Source organism: Bufo gargarizans, chromosome 11, assembly GCF_014858855.1.
Source record: "Bufo gargarizans isolate SCDJY-AF-19 chromosome 11, ASM1485885v1, whole genome shotgun sequence".
Classification (NCBI taxonomy): Eukaryota; Metazoa; Chordata; class Amphibia; order Anura; family Bufonidae; genus Bufo; species Bufo gargarizans.
This window is the reverse complement of record NC_058090.1, coordinates 59,914,775-59,933,130: the sequence shown is the minus strand read 5'-3', so window position 1 is coordinate 59,933,130 and position 18,356 is coordinate 59,914,775. Positions and strand designations below refer to the sequence as shown.

The following is an 18,356-nucleotide window of genomic DNA, read 5'->3' as shown; positions in this document are numbered from 1 at the left end:
TTGGCTCTACTGGGGGCACTAAGAGGAGGTGTTTCTTTTTTTACTGCCACACGACTGAGCATTTTTTGTACTTGTGCACATTATGGGGGGGGGGGGGTCTACTGTCACATATTATAAAGAGAATTATTACTATCGGGGCATTATGGTGGGCTTTATTACAACTGGGGGACTATGGGAGCATTATTACTTGTGGGACACATTACTGACTTTGGGAGCACCATTACTTTGGGGGCACCCTGGCACAGCATCAGCTTAGCACAGTTCTTTTTGCAGTATAGTTTTGGGGAGCACAGCTTCTCAGTATTGGGGGTGCATGATGGGATGTTAATTGGAGGATGATGGAAAAGTAGGAAACTAAGATGTCTGTCAAACTCTGCAGAGACGTGAGATGGCTGAAAGAAATGATCATGGAGGTCTGGTCTGAATGGAGAAGATGAAGAAAGAGAACCTCTACATCAGAGGAGACGGCACTGGATATAAGAGGTATGGGGCGCTGTATGAGGCTACTGACACATCTGCGTTAGTGATCCTGGCAGTCTGTTCCAGCTGAGAATTCACTGGATCCGGCACTGCTGGATGCTGACGGAATGCCCGCCAGCCCCATTAACTATAATGGGGTACGGCAGAAATCAGGCCGCAATCTGGGAAAAATGCAGAGAATCAGCGGGACATAAACCGCTGCATGCTGTGCTTTGTGTCCAGTCGATTCCTTGCATTTTCTGGCGGATTAGGTGGCCGGATCGTACTAAGACCCCTAATGTCACCTGGGGACCCCCAAAGAACCTTGTGTGTTGGCTGAAGCCTTCCTATCTTACTGGTGGCTGGCCCTGCTTCTCAATTGTGCTTCCGGTTTTGGCCCCGCCCCTAGACTGCAAGGGGGTGGGGCCTGTTTTGGGTCATGTGATTGGGCTGCTCAGTCAAAAATGCCCGGGCCTATTTTTTGTCCCAGTCCGGCCCTGCCAGCTGTACATATATAATTATATACAGGAGATGCCCAGGTTATACCGGCATGGTCTATAAACTATATACAAGAAGATGTATAACTTCTACCAGCTGTACATATATAATTATATAAGGAGATACCAGGTTATACCAGCATGCTCCGTATCACTATATACAAGATGTATAACTTATACCAGCTGTACATATATAATTATATACAGGAGATACCTAGGTTATATCATCATCGTGGTCCATATCACTATATACAAGATGTATAACTTATACCAGCTGTACATATATAATTATATACAGGAGATACTCAGGTTATATCATCAGCATACTCCACTATATCACTATATACAAGAAGATGTTATACTGTATATCATCCTCTTGTATATAGCAATATACAGTATATATATATATATATATATATATATATATATATATATATATATATACACACACACGCGTGCGGCGGCGGGTAGGGGGGGGCGTCGACGGGGAGGGGGCCCCATGGATCAGTTTCGCACCGGGGCCCCATGGATTGTGTGTACTCCACTGCACACGACAGTTGTTTTTCTTGGTCCGCAAAACGGGGTTCCGTTGTTCCGTGATCCATTTCCGTTTTTGTTTCCGTGTGTCTTCCTTTATATTTGAAGGATCACCAGACATGAAGGAAAGGAAAAAAAAATGTAAGTCAAGTTTGCCATGCAAATGATAGGATAAAAACGGACGCGGACGTGCGGACGACAATCTTGTATGCCTCCGTGTTTTTTCACGGACCCATTGACTTGAATAGGTCCACGAACCGTTGTCCGTGAAAAAAATAGGACAGGTCTTATTTTTTTCACGGACTGGAAACACGGATCACGGACGCGGATGACAAACGGTGCATTAGCCGAGTTTTCCACGGACCCATTGAAAGTCAATGGGTCCGCAGAAAATCATGGAAAATGGAACAATGGACACAGAACACAACTACGGTCGTGTGCATGAGGCCAAAGACAGAAAAAAAAATTGGTATACAGTAGAAAAACATTTCTATACCAATAGAAGTGTATCCAAACTATAATAGTCATAAATCTACACAAGACTATAATGGTCAAAAAGTGGTTCGTGTACTGTACTAACTTCTTTACAGTAGACAGAGTCGAAAATCAGATATTTCAACTGTTTGAGGCGTTACTTTGTATGGCCACTAGATGTCACACTTTCCTTGTAAAAGATCTTTACTTCTTCATATGATTATTTAGGATATTTAATTCTGTCTGTTTCCAGCAAATCCGAAACCTTCTAGGTTCGTCCCACACAAATTGCTGAAGATGACAGCTGCCATTTTACAGATCAGATGATAGAGAAGATGAGGAAGCAGAATTACATGATCCTGCGCAGTTTCCCGACCCAGTGGGATTGCCCATAATGCCTTGCATTCACCTTTAGCCAATCTTGAGAGACTATAGCTGTAATGCCACAAATCACAATATGTCACAATATTGATCCTTTTCAAAATTATTTGTATTATCATTTTGAATATATAGCAACTATTGCCTGGATCACACAGTCGCAGGCAGTAGGCGGTACTGCGCCTGCGCGAGATTTTAGCTACACGAATTGAAGATTCCAGGTGCGTGGCTTGAATGAATTAGCTGACATGGCAGAGGGGGCGGCGCCATTAAACTAGGGTGTGGGACGATACTGCATAACGAGGAGGCGTGCTTGGGCTTTATATAAAGGCGGTCTAGGCACTGCAGGGGGGCTCAGAGGGTGAAGAATAGCGCCCCTCTGGGCACCTTCAGGGTTCATTTGCATAATACAAAGATCGCTTTTTTAGCAAAATACAGTAAGTTCCCCCACACTGCCCCCATATAGTAATTTCCCCCACACTGCCCCCATATAGTAATTTCCACAACACTGCCCCCATATAGTAATTTCCCCCAAACTGCCCCATATAGTAATTTCCACCACACTGCCCCATATAGTAATTTCCCCCACACTGTCCCATATAGTAATTTCCCCCACACTATCCCATATAGTAATTTCCCCCACACTGCCCCATATAGTAATTTCCCCCACACTGTCCCATATAGTAATTTCCCCCACACTGCCCCATACAGTAATTTCCCCCACACTGCCCCATATAGTAATTTCCCCCACACTGCCCCCATATAGTAATTTCCCCCACACTGTCCCATATAGTAATTTCCCCCACACTGCCCCCATATAGTAATTTCCCCCACACTGCCCCCGTATAGTAATTTCCCCCACACTGCCCTATATAGTAATTTTCCCCACACTGCCCTATATAGTAAATTCCCCCACACTGCCCCATACAGTAATTTCCCCCACACTGTCCCATATAGTAATTTCCCCCACACTGCCCCATACAGTAATTTCCCCCACACTATCCCATATAGAAATTTCCCCTACACTACCCCATATAGTAATTTTCCCCACACTGCCCCATATAGTAGTTTTCCCCACACTGCCCCATATAGTAATTTCCCCCACACTGCCCCATATAGTAATTTCCCCCACACTGTCCCATATAGTAATTTCCCCCACACTGCCCCATACAGTAATTTCCCCCACACTATCCCATATAGAAATTTCCCCTACACTACCCCATATAGTAATTTTCCCCACACTGCCCCATATAGTAGTTTTCCCCACACTGCCCCATATAGTAATTTCCCCCACACTGCCCCATATAGTAATTTCCCCCACACTGTCCCATATAGTAATTTCCCCCACACTGCCCCATACAGTAATTTCCCCCACACTATCCCATATAGAAATTTCCCCTACACTACCCCATATAGTAATTTTCCCCACACTGCCCCATATAGTAATTTCCCCCACACTGTCCCATATAGTAATTTCCCCCACACTGTCCCATATAGTAATTTCCCCCACACTGCCCCTTATAGTAATTTTTCCCCACACTGTCCCATATAGTAATTTCCCCCACACTGTCCCATATAGAAATTTCCCCCACACTGCCCCCATATAGTAATTTCCCCACACTGCCCCCATATAGTAATTTCCCCCACACTGCCCCATATAGTAATTTCCCCCACACTATCCCATATATAAATTTCCCCTACACTACCCCATATAGTAATTTTCCTCACACTGCCCCATATAGTAGTTTTCCCCACACTGCCCATATAGTAATTTCCCCCACACTGTCCCATATAGTAATTTCCCCCACACTGTCCCATATAGTAATTTCCCCCACACTGCCCCTTATAGTAATTTCCCCCACACTGCCCCATATAGTAATTTCCCCCACACTGCCCCATATAGTAATTTCCCCCACACTGTCCCATATAGTAATTTTCCCCCCACACTGCCCCCATATAGTAACTTCCCCCACACTGTCCCATATAGTAATTTCCCCCACACTTTCCCATATAGTAATTTCCCCCACACTGCCCCATATAGTAATTTCCCCCACACTGCCCCATACAGTAATTTCCCCCACACTATCCCATATAGAAATTTCCCTTACACTGCCCCATATAGTAGTTTTCCCCACACTGCCCCATATAGTAGTTTTCCCCACACTGCCCCATATAGTAATTTCCCCCACACTGTCCCATATAGAAATTTCCCCAACACTGCCCCATATAGTAATTTCCCCCACACTGCCCCCATATAGTAATTTCCCCCACACTGCCCCATATAGTAATTTCCCCCACACTGCCCCATATAGTAATTTCCCCCACACTGCCCCATATAGTAATTTCCCCCACACTGCCCCATATAGTAATTTCCCCCACACTGCCCCATATAGTAATTTCCCCCACACTGCCCCATATAGTAAGTTCCCCCACACTGCCCCATATAGTAATTTCCCCCACACTGTCCCATATAGTAATTTCCCCCACACTGCCCCATATAGAAATTTCCCCCACACTGCCCTATATAGAAATGTCCCCCACACTGCCCTATATAGTAATTTCCCCCACACTACCCTATATAGAAATGTCCCCCACACTGCCCTATATAGTAATTTCCCCCACACTACCCTATATAGAAATGTCCCCCACACTGCCCTATATAGTAATTTCCCCCACACTGCCCTATATAGTAATTTCCCCCACACTACCCTATATAGAAATGTCCCCCACACTACCCCATATAGTAATTTTCCCCACACTGCCCTATATAGTAATTTCCCCCACACTGCCCCATATAGTAATTTCCCCCACACTGTGTCCATATAATAATTTCCCCTACACTACCCCATATAGTAATTTCCCCCACACTGTCTCCATATAATAATTTCCCCTACACATTAAGATATTAGAATTAAAGCAATGCTTTTCTTGGAAATCTACAGGATATATCAGTCTGGAAGTAGGAAGGAGTTAAATCTTGGCTCAAAATTTCCTAACTTGAGCCAGCAAGAGATATTTGTTAATATGCTTTCTTCTGTGGCAGCGGATGCTGAGTCAGGAACATGACCCAGAGATGGCAGCAATGTGAATGACATTGGTCTTGTCTCTGTACCTACCACCTCAGCTCAAAGCCAATGTGCAGCTTCAGACAGCCTGGTGAACATAAGGATTGTGTGCTTAGCAGAATGTATAGGACCAGAAATCTTAAACATAAAGGTGTTCACCAAATTATCCTATGTTTTAGAACAAATTATATTCAAAATAACATTGTGAGTGCTGGATTTCCTTACTGTATCAGTTGGGTTGGTACTAAAGAAGAGTGAAATTCATTTCTGGACCCATTGTAATAAATGGTGTAAGCCAGCAGGTTTGATTTGGGTACGAATAAATGCCACCCGAATCAAAAGTTCTCAGATTGCCCCCGAGAAGTTGTGAATGACATTCTGGAGTCTCTTAGTAATGTGTCCAACCTCTTCTGTTAAAAAGAACATCATGAGTGCTGGATATCCTTACTGTATCTGTTAGGTTGGTACTAGAGATAAACGAAATTCATTTCAGGACCAATTCTGATGAATACTGTGTCAGCAAATTTGATTTGGGTACAACTAAACTTGACCCAAATTGAAAGTGCTCAGATTGCCATGAAAAGTTGTGAATGACATTCTGCGTCACAGCCAGGGAGGAAAAAAAACTCACCTTCTCCCTGACTGTGACGCTCTCCACCGCGATTGGACAGCTCACAGCCAGGGAGAAGGCGACGCCCACTGAGAAACAGCAGTCTCCTCCTCCCTGTTCCGATGCAAAAATTAGCATACATGGTGGTAGTATTTAAAGGGCTTCTGTCACCCCCAAAACACAATTTTTTGGGGGGGGCTTGTTAAAATCCTTATTTAACGACTATTCCCTATATAGGGCTCTTACCTTTGTCTGTGGCTTTGTTTCCTTAAAAATTGATCTTTTAAAATATGCAAATAACTTCAATACCAGCAAGTAGGGCGTCTACTTGCTGGTAGCCGCCGCAAAAAAACGCACAGCGAACGCTCTCCTCCTCCGGCTTCTCTTTCGCTGACGTCATTGGCGAGCCTCCTTCTCTCAGAGCGCCTGCGCCGAATGAAGACAGGCGCGGGATTTGAAATGCTGACAGGGCCAGCCGGAGGAGGAGAGCGTTTGCTGGCCCTGTCAATCAACAGGAGGAAGGGGCGGTTTTTTGCGGCGCCTACCAGCAAGTAGACGCCCTACTTGCTGGTAGTGAAGTGATTTGCATATTTTAAAAGATCGATTTTTAAGGAAACAAAGCCACAGACAAAGGTAAGAGCCCTATATAGGGAATAGTCGTTAAATAAGGATTTTAACAAGCCCAAAAAAAAAAAAATGTTTTGGGGGTGACAGAAGCCCTTTAACGGGGGCCACAGCGGGCGAATAGAGCGGCGCCCAGAAAAAAGAGTAAGCGCTATTAGATCTCCGCTGTATGCCCTACATACCCTGATGCTTAGTTTATAAAGTCTGGACCCTTGAAAGGTCCTCTTTAACATAAAGTCAGCATTAGTTATGTCAAAGTGACAGTGATATCCAAGACTATGAGTGAAAACATGCTCAACAGCCTGTTTAGAAACACACTGACTAGTGTTGGATTTGTTATGCTCTTTAAAATTAAAAAATGTTTCAAAAATAAACCCTTATTGGGGGCATGTGATTGCTGGTGTTTATACACACAGTGGTATTACATGAAGCAATGGCTTGTTCTGAAAAAGCTGTTAAAAAATTATCCCTTAATGAGGGCAGGTGCACTCCTGTGTTTATACACACATAGTAGACTCTGAAAAAGCAATGGCTTGTTCTAAACAAGCAGTCCAAAAATTATGGGGGCAGATGCCTACCCGTGTTTTTACACATGCAGTAGTATCAGAAAGAGCAATGGCTTGTTCTGAACAAGTGGTTAAAAAGTTATGCATATTTTAGGAGCAGAAGTTGGACAGTATGGAACCTAATGGGCAAGGCAAGAGATACGTGGCTGACAGGGGCGTAGCTAAAGGATCATTGGTCCTGGTGCAAGAGTTCAGCTTGGGCCCCCCTTCCCTCAGTGCTTTGTGGCCCGGAGCAGGGAAGCACATTACCTTCCAATCTTCTTAACCAGAAGTCCATGATATCAGGGCACACTCCAGGTATGAGCGAACCTGGTTGTTCAGACATTTCATATTCAGTCACTGATGCGCATAAGGTGGTGTGGCAATTGAAAAAAACTGTTACTGTGTCAAGAAAACTGTATGAGCTGCTGGTGCTTCAGCCACCAACAGTCTCACTTGCAGATGACGTGGCACGTGTCTTTTGTTTTCAATTACACCATCCACTGGCACTTTATTTTGAAGACTACTCAAACAAGGAGAAGTCACACTGTATTGTTAAAAAGAGTCCACTATGATAAGACAGTGGGTGTCGCACAGCAACACCTCAGGTCAGGCCCATTAGTCTGTGATTGATGGAATTATGTAATTACATCTTCAAAAATTTATAAAAGAAAATGTGGAATTGGACAGAGACCACTGCAATGTAGCACTGCGTGATGCACTAAAACAGGTCAGGTCGGGTACAATAGTCTGTGATAGAGTGCATTTTTTTTATTACATTTTCAAAAAAAATGTTTTTAAAGAAAATGCACAATTTCAGAATCCACTATAATGTAACAATGAACGATGCACAACAAACTTTTGTGATTACATTTGCAATACTTAAGAAATAATGCACTGCAAAAATATGTGCATCTGGTCAGATTTGGTACACTTATTATTTATGGAAGAAACATTAAAACTGCTTTAAAAAATAATAAATCTCAATTTGCAGCAAAAACTTCCACTGACTGTGATGCTTCAAAATACATGCTTTAAAGGGGGTTTCTAATGCCCATAGCCTGCCTCTTTAAACAGAAAATTCATACTTATTGTATTTTTCGCCCTATAAGATGCAGCCCCCACCCACACCCCCAAGGTGAGGGGAATATGTCAGTGCGAATAATAATGAGTGCTTCCATTATGTAAGTGCTTATTAGTACAGGAGGACAAGGAAATGGTGAATCCAGCGCTCCGTGGGCTCTGTACTCACCGCTCCCTGGTCTTCTCCCGCAGGCTCCTCATGTTGTGCTGTGACCTGTGCACAAAGTGAGGATGTAGGCACTCTGTGACCTCACGTTGAGCAACACCAGGTCACAGTGGCAGGAAGACGCTAGGAGCGGAGGTGGCATCCAGAGCAGGTAAGTTGATTTTTTTGTCTGCACTAAGCATAGAGGTCTGAATTGAGGTCTGAATGGGGGTCATTCACATTAGGGGTCTGATCTTAGGTCTGAATGGGATCTTATTAACATTGGGGGTCTGATCTGAGGTATGATATGAGGGTCTTATTAACATTGGGGGTCCGAGCTGAGGTCTGATTGGGGGTCTAATTAACATTGGGGGTCTGATCTGAGGTGAAAAATATTATTTTCTTAATTTTCCCCCAAAACCTAGGTGCGTCTTATGGGTAGGTGCGAACGGTCAGAAGAAGAGAGGGAAAAAAAAAAAATATCCTGTAAAAAAATGAATCCTGTTGCGTCAGTTATGCATGAGATTGCATAGGATCCGTTTGTTTTTTTACAGGATGCTGGACTTTTTTCCCTGTTGTTTAAACTTATGAAACACCGTCTAAAAAACGGATCTTACAAGGAAATGGATCAAACGGATGACAACTCTTGCAACAGGATTAGTTTTTTACAGGTTTCTGTTTTTTTTTCTCTCTTTCTTCTTCTGACGGATCCGAAGAACGGAAAGCTAAACGGTGATGTGAATGCACCCTTAGTGAGCCACATTTTTCAGCATTCTAGGAGAAATTAAATAGTTTAAAAACAATTTACCCATCTTTACTTGGTACCCAATTGCAAGCACCTCATGCAATGAGTGCTGTGATCTTATAAAGTGCATGTGTGAGTGCTGCTGCCACTTCAGTGTTTATGTCGGTCTGTACTCCACAACGTCATACGTCACCGTATGTAGTGGTTATGCTAGGTCATACGTCACCGTATGTAGTGGTTATGCTAGGTTTTGCAGCTTTGCTTCTTTCAAGCAGCAGAGAGTCTGGAAAACCCCCTTAAAACCAGAAAAGCCATTATTATCATTTGATCAACAAAAATCTTTATACAGCGCTGTGGAATACAGAAGTACAATATGAATACATAAAGTGATATGATATTCCAGATTGCATCACTATATAAAGAAAAGTAGTGTTTTCTGCTGTTTGTACTATCATCTTGTTACATTGCTTCATACAGTATCGTCCCATAAAAACAACAATGCTAGTTAGCAGCAGGTATGTGATGGCTACAAGTGCATCTGTGGAAAGATGAGACCCATTTCATTTTATATACTAGTTGAGCACGAATATTCGAATAGCGATTTTTTTTATCGCGAATATAACCACTTCGAGAATTCGCAAATATTTAGATTATAGTGCTATATATTTGTTTTATCGAATATTCAGCATTTTTTTCCATCTGAACACTTGATTCCTCTCTGCTTCTTGCATGTGGACCAATGAGAAGAAAGCAATGCCAAGTTCAGAACAATACTTAGTGCACTAATCAGTAAGGCTACTTTCACACTAGCGTTCGGGGCTCCGCTTGTGAGTTCCGTTTGAAGGCTCTCACAAGCGGCCCCGAACGGATCCGTACAGCCCTAATGCATTCTGAGTGGATGCGGATCCGCTCAGAATGCATCAGTATGGCTCCGCTTGGCCTCCGCTCCGCTCAGCAGGCGGACACCCGAACGCAGCTTGCAGCGTTTTCGTGTCCGCCTGGACGTGCGGAGCCAAACGGATCCGTCCAGACTTACAATGCAAGTCAATGGGGACGGATCCGTTTGACATTGACACAATATGGTGCAATTTCAAACGGATCCGTCCCCCATTAACTTTCAATGTAAAGTCAGGAGTCCCTATTAATATACCATCAGATCGGAGTTTTCTCCAATCCGATGGTATATTTTAACTTGAAGCATTCCCATCATCATGGGAACGCATCTATGTTAGAATATACCATCGGATTTGAGTTAGATCGTGAAACTCAGATCCGACAGTATATTCTAACACAGAGCCGTTCCCATGGTGATGGGGACGCTTCAAGTTAGAATATACTGAGAACTGTGTAATAACTGCCCCCTGCTGCCTGGCAGCACCCGATCTCTTACAGGGGGCTGTGATCGGCACAATTAACCCCCCTTAATTGTGCGTATCATAGTCCCCTGTAAGAGATCAGGTGCTGCCAGGCAGGAGGGGGCATACCTCCCCCCCTCCCCTGTATTTAACTCATTGGTGGCCAGTGCGGCCCCCCCTCCCTCCCTCCCCAGTATTGAATGTGACCAGTGCGGCCCCCCTCCCTCTATATTCATTGGTGGCCAGTGCGGATTACCAGTATTAAATATGACCAGTGCGGCCTCCCCTCTCCCCCCCCCCTCTAATTAAAATCACCCCCCATCATTGGTGGCAGCGGAGAGTACCGATCGGAGTCCCAGTTTAATCGCTGGGGCTCCGATCGGTTACCATGGCAGCCAAGATGCTATTGCAGTCCTGGCTGCCATGGTTACTTAGCAATAAATAGAAGCATTATACTTACCTGCGCTGTCTGTGACCGGCCGGGCGCTCCTCCTACTGGTAAGTGAAAGGTCTGTGCTATAAGCAATGCACCGCACAGACCTTTCACTTACCAGTAAGAGGAGCGACCGGCCGGTCACAGACAGCGCAGGTAAGTATAATGCTTCTATTTATTGCTAAGTAACCATGGCAGCCAAGACTGCAATAGCGTCTTGGCTGCCATGGTAACCGATCGGAGCCCCAGCGATTAAACTGGGACTCCAATCGGAACTCTCCACTGCCACCAATGATGGGGTGGGAAGAGGGGAGGCCGCACTGGTCACATTTAATACTGGTAATCCGCACTAGCCACCAATGAATATAGAGGGAGGGGGGCCGCACTGGTCACATTTAATACAGGGGAGGGAGGGAGTCTGCCCCCTCCTGCCTGGCAGCATCTGATCTCTTACAGGGGGCTATGATTCGCACAATAATTCTGCGGATCACAGCCCCCTGTAAGAGATTGGGTGCTGCCAGGCAGCAGGGGGCAGTCATGTACACAGTTCTTTTAGTATATTCTAACTTGAGGCGTCCCCATCACCATGGGAACGCCTCTGTGTTAGAATATACTGTCGGATCTGAGTTTTCACGAATATATTAGAGCAATCTATCTGCATATAAAGCTATTGTAATGTTCTGCCGTGCCAACCATTTTCTCCAGTCTCAGGAGAAACTCATGAAACTTCTAGCAGCTTGAAAAATGTAGCCAAAGTGACCCAGGCCTGTATTTTGCTTTATGAATTTGCATTACGCGATTTTTACATAGCCAATTTTTCACATTCAATAAAATAATATAATCTCGAATTCTTGAAATTCACGAATATATGACGAATATTTTACAAAATATTTGTGAAATATCGCAAATTTGAATATAGCCTCTGCCGTTCATCACTAATACTAAATACAGATTTTTTAATAATCCTCGTTTAGTACATAAAGACAATCATGATCCTAAACAGGATAGCCCTCCTTTAGCTATTAGATTAATAAAATACCGGATTATTCTGAACTCCATCCACTCCAGCACGGCTGCTTTGATCCACCCTGCCACTGCAGCTATGGCGGTTATGTTTTCTGCTGAATAGTAGCGCTATTGGGATCATTTATTAAGACAAGCGTTTTAGATACCGGTCTTAATGACCCCTACATAGCTTCCTTGCTGGCTTAAATTGAGACCATGTTCTACACCTAAAACAGGCGTAAAACATGGAAAGTAAGACACGCCTTCCGGCCCATCTTTTTTCCCGCCCCTTTTTTACACCTGCGGCAATCTACGACGTATATCTGATAGTAAATGACCCCCTACTTGGGGATATGCTCATTTGTAGCTACTAAGTTGTTCACTCAGCACTATCTTGACTATTACCATGAATAACCACTAGATGGCAGGAGATCAAAGCACAGGCGCTTACAATACTGGGGCACAGCCAGAACATAATTCAATCAAAACATCACATTAATTCTTGCTTTTTTAGAATTTTATTACAGACATTAGTCATTTTTCATGGACGCGACAAAGATGAGTAGGACAGGGTTATCTGGGGTTATCTGAGGCAGCAGACGAAACAACAAGCACAATATTATTTTATGTACTGGCTTGAGTTTAGAATTTTAAGATCTTGACGTTATTAGATATTTATTTTATGCACTTTTATAGCGCTACTATATTCCGCAGCGCTTTACAGACTTTAGCATCATGCTCTCCCCAATGGGGCTCACAATCTAAGGTCCCTATCAGTATGTCTGTGGATTGTGGGAGAAAACCGGAGAACCCGGAGGAAACCCACAGAAACGCGGGAGAACATAGATATGCATAATAAATCACTGCAGCCCTTAAATTCCCTCATTAAAATATTACTTTTACTAGATTTGTTAAAAATACCAATACTGGTCATACTGTAAGTAGGACTGGACCATGTACAATTGTTTACAGTCGCTCCAACTATCAGATGTTTGAAATATCAATTAGGAATTATTGAATTTATTTGTGTTTAATTTTTATTTTTTATTTTTAACAAATCTAGTAAAAGCAATGTTTTAATGAGGGAATTTATTGGCTACGATGATTTGTTTGTTTATTACCCTCCTAATTATATCTGATATTGTGATGATTTTAGATACATAGTACTCAAATTTTCAGCCACTGATGTATCAGATCTGAGTCCTTTAGCATTAGTCTTAGGTCCCTTTCACACAAGCGAGTTTTCCGCGCGGGTGCAATGCGTGACGTGAACGCATAGCACCCGCACTGAATCCTGACCCATTCATTTCAATGGGTCTGTGTACATGAGCGTTGTTTTTCACACATCAGTTCTGCGTGAAATTCGCAGCATGTTCTATATTCTGCTTTTTCACGCAGCCCTGGCCCCATAGAAGTGAATGGGGCTGCGTGAAAAACGCATTGCATCCGCAAGCAAGTGCGGGTGCGATGCGTTTTTCACTGATGGTTGCTAAGAGATGTTGTTTGTAAACCTTCAGTTTTTTATCACGCGCGTGAAAAACGCATCAAAACGCATTGCACCCACGCGGAAAAAACTAAACAACTAAACGCAATCGCAGACAAAACTGACTGAACTTGCTTGCAAAATGGTGCGAGTTTAACTGAACGCACTCTGAACGCATCCGGCCCCAATCTGCAACGCCCGTGTGAAACCAGCCTTAGGCTACATTCACACAAACGTATTTTCCGTGTCGGTTCATTTCAAGGGGTCCGCAAAAAATGCAGACAGCACACCGTGTGCTATCCGGATCCGTATGTCAGTTCCGTAGCCCCGCAAAAAATATAGAACATGTCCTATTCTTGTCCGTTTTGCTGATAAGGATAGGCATTGTTTCAATGGATCCACCAAAAAACGGATGCCATACGGAACAGGTCATCCTTTTTTTTCTTTTTTGCGGATCCGCAATTTGTGAGCCACAAAACACATATGGTCGTATGAATGTAGCCTAATTTTGATAACAGCGAGCCAATTACAAGCAGCAGGTTGATAACACTGTTGGCCCAGACGTCCCGACAATGCCGGAATGACAGAGAATCGTAGACTCTCATTGTCTTATGAGGGGCCTCAGCATTAGGCTACTTTCTAACCAGCGTTTTTACTGGATCCGGCAGGGATCAGCAAAAACGCTTCAGTTACTAAAAATACAACCGTCTGCATCCGTTATGAATGGACCCAGTTGTATTATCTTTATCATAGCCAAGACAAATCCGTCATGAACTCCATTGAAAGTCGATGGGGGAGGGATCAGTTTTCTATTGTGTCAGCTTGTGTCAGAGAAAACGGATCCGTCCCCATTGACTTGCATTGTGGGTCATGACGGATCCGCCTTGCTCTACATCCCAGGACAGAAAGAAAACCGCAGCATGCTGTGGTTTGCTCTCCGGTATGAGAATGGAACACAATGCTTTTTGGAGCATCCCGTTCTGTTCAGTTACGTTTTGTCCCCATTGACATTGGCAGATTTCTAGATATTTGAGGGAGAGTGAAGTCCAGTGGAAGGTAATGGACCCCACCAGTGCTAAGACTGAGAAAATGTATTTGTACATTAGATAAGGCAGTGTATGATTTACATTTAGCCAGAAGTTGGGGACGGAAATATGTAGACTGGAAATAAGTATTCAAAATCATCAGCGGCTTTACCTGTACTTCCAGTCCCAGCAGTCAGACCCTCACCCACTTTCAAAATTTGGCTACATTCACACGACCGTATGTAAATTTATCAATACTTTTCATTTTGCCAATGTCTTCCACCACATAAGGTGATGCATCATGTCTTTACTTATTTTATTTTACATGTTATGCCCCTGAAGGGTCATACAATACCTTTGGGGACATATTACATTCCTTTTTATTGCCGTTTTCTCACGTAATTGGGGCTGACATATTAGCCCCAATTAACAGGGGGAACACAGCATCTGAGCCACACTGCAGAGCTGATCTGGGTGTATAAGACCCACCAGCTCTTGCAGTTACCCAGCAATCTCATGATCACAGGGACAGGAAATCTGTATACACAGTGCTCACTAAGCGCCATGTGTAGTGCAATGGAAAAGCCAGAATTGGTAATAAACAGTCTTTGGCTTCTGCAACAACTGGGACAGCAGGGCTGCATGTGAGTGTGGGTGGCCAGATGGATGTAGTAGTTGTTACTCATGGTTTAGCAGAACTCCCTGGGCCGGCGTGCAGTCAGTGGAAGGATAGCACTTGATTCCTTTGGGGGAACACTCTGGTGTTGAGGGATCTCCTGGCAAATGTTGGATGAGGTGTCCTTGGTGGTATAGGGTTTTAGGTGCAGGGAAGGCAGGGTCCCTGGTGGTTCATGACGCCAGCACCGTTGGGTGCAAATGAGGTGTAGTCCGTTTTTATAAAGAACTGGAACGTTTACTGATGATCAGTTGTCTTGAGGTAGATGTACAGATCATTGACATGGCAGAGGTAGTAGTAATTCATATAAAGCACATTACAGGTAGCTTTGGCTGTAATCCTAGTAACAGGCTCTTGGTGAGGTATAGATTCTGATCATACTGTGGTAACTCCTGGCTGACTACCTTCCAGGTTTGGAGTATACATTTACAAACTGCTTCACGTGGCCATATGTCTTACCATCCTAGCTTACTCACAATTTTCCATACGTGTCCACACTGTCCATAGAGAAATGCGGCTCTGCATACCGCTTGTACTTGACTGTAGACGGTGAACAGACAATGCAGGCTAACTCCTGTCTCACATAGGTTGCTAGTGGGTCCATAGGCTGAGGAAACTCTCTCACCTCCACTAGGCTTACGTTATACTCTCTCAGGACAAACTGGATCAAATGTGTCCTTTCTTTAAGGTCTTCCCTTGGTCTGCACACAACTCAGAGGGATAGTTACTTCTCAGCTCTTGCAGGTCCAGCAGGTCCAGCCCTAGCCTTGGTCCTACACTTCCTTTGGCCTCATGCACACGACCATTTTTTTTTAAGGTCCGCAAAAACGGGGTCCGCAGGTCCGTCATCCGTGACCATTTTTTTTGTCCGTGGGTCTTCCTTGATTTTTGAAGGATCCACGGACATGAAAAATGAAAAAAAAATCTAAGTCAAGTTTGCCATTGAAATGATAGGAAAAAACGAACACGGATCACGGACATGGATCACTGGACGCGGATGACAATCTTGTGTGCATCCGTGATTTTTCACAGACCCATTGACTTGAATAGGTCCGTGAACCGTTGGCCGTGAAAAAAATAGGACAGGTCATATTTTTTTTTTTTGACGGCCAGGAAACACGGATTACGGATGCAGCTGCCAAACGGTGCACTTTCCGATTTTTCCACGGACCCATTAAAAGTCAGTGGGTCCGCGAAAAAAAACCTGAAAACGGCACAACGGCCATGGATTCACACAACGGTCGTGTGCATGAGGCCTTTATCTGTCCCATTTAGTCTGGCTGAGGCGTCTGACATCTGTGGGTCTGATGCCGGATGCCGCCTTCCTTACCTGGGGGTAAGCATGTGCTGCCCTTTCTGCACTTCAAACTGCACTCATCTTACTCATCTGCCTAAGGGCTCATGCACACAATCGTGCCATTTTTTGCGGTCTGCAAACCGCGGATCCAGAAAAAAAATGGAAGCCCCCCGTGTGCCTTCCGCAATTTGTGGAACGGAACAGGCGGCCATAAATATAATGCCTATTCTTGTCCGCAAAGCGCGGACAAGAATAGGACATGTTATATTTTTTTTAGCGGGGCCGCGGAACAGAGCCACGGATGCGGACAGCACACGGAGTGCTGTCCGCATGTTTTGCGGCCCCATTGAAGTGAATGGGTCCGCATCCGAGCCGCCAAAACGGCGGCTTGGAAGCGGACCCAAACAACGGTCGTGTGCATGAGGCCTTACTCAACTGCTCTGCTCTCATCTGCACTGCTACACCCTGTTACACTATATATAAATTGTTTGGTGAATCGCCTCTACAGCCGCCGGCACTCGATTTCCCTACTTCGTCTGCAGTGCTGCCCAGTGTTTATATATATATATATATATATAGTACCAGCACCACCTAGGGATGAATAGATGAATATACATAAATATAATATAATCGCACTACCCAAACGTATACCGAGCGGGACACTGCACTTCTCTATGGCAAACTCTGCAAGGACATTCAGAAACATCCGTGCAGAATAATATGCAGACCTACTGGATGTTTATAGTCATTCAGTGGCCATTATGCAAACTTTTCTTGAAAAAAATTTTTGTTTAACAATTTTGTACTAATCTGGTTCAGGTGTGTCTGATGATACATAAATATCTATTGTATATAAAAAGACTAAGAATCTGAAAGCTTTAATCAAGATTTAATGAAAAGCCTGTCCTTCTGTATGCATGGCGCAGAGTTGTTAATAATCATAATAATCTATACACCGCCAAAATATTGCTCTGCTCACAAGAGCTCACAATCTATTCAAGTCGTGTTGCAGTAGTGAATATATACTTTGAGAATACATTGATGCCATATAAATAACTGAGCAGGAAACTGTGCACTCCCTTTTCAAAGTCATGGCTGAGCCTCACCTATAAATACCCAGTCAGTGGTCCTCAGCTGTTCTTTCTCTGACAGGTTATAGGAGATTACTGTCCTTATGCTGTACAGGTATATAGAGAATAGGTGGTTATTTACTAGGAATTTCACACCACAAAATATACTGGATTAGAAGAAAATACATGTATGCGAAAATGTATGTGAAAAATCCATGGCTGTATAAAACCTTAGCGTTTGCTACTGACTGATCGAGCTGTTTGATATTTTGATATGTTTTACACTTACAGTACATTTACATTTTCTTGTAAGGGTCCATTCACGCGTCCACAACTGTTTTGCGGTCCACAAAACACAGACACAGCCAAGCACCTTCCACATTTTGCGGACTGCGGATGTGGACTCATTATACGGACGTGTGAATGAGCCCTAAAGCTTTCTTTAGCTTCATTTATGGGTTTAATGGATTTTATGTATTATGATAGTGACGTGATTTGCTCTATGCATATTGTGCTGTGTTTTGATTACTCCTGTCATTAAAGTTCACCATGTCCCAGCAAAGGGCAAAATGCAGGCTTTAACTGTGTGGGGTGAAACACTTAGGCCCTACTCTATCTCCATACACTTATAATTGCTGTTCTTTGGGATTCTAAATGTGGTTTATCTTTGTCTAGTCTATGTTTATAACACCTTTTAGTTGGGTTAATTTACACCAGTAATTTGTGCAAAGATTTTGGTAGAATTTTGGTGCATATTGGTGTGTTTAAGCCATGCTTTTTACAGAAGGACACACCCCTTTTCCAGGTCAGTCACACCTCTTTGTCAGACTAGTTAAAAACACTTTTTTTT

The 18,356-nt window shown here is 43.7% G+C and overlaps 1 long non-coding RNA gene across 1 annotated transcript in view; it reads left to right on the top strand.

Annotated features, from left to right (window-relative positions):
• The first annotated feature begins 443 nt into the window (after positions 1 to 443).
• The window catches only part of LOC122921238, a 50,583-nt gene continuing 32,670 nt past the window's right edge, over positions 444 to 18,356 (top strand). Inside the window, exon 1 of the long non-coding RNA XR_006387013.1 lies at positions 444 to 483. This is a non-coding gene — a long non-coding RNA (uncharacterized LOC122921238). The remainder of the gene's footprint in view (positions 484 to 18,356) is intronic.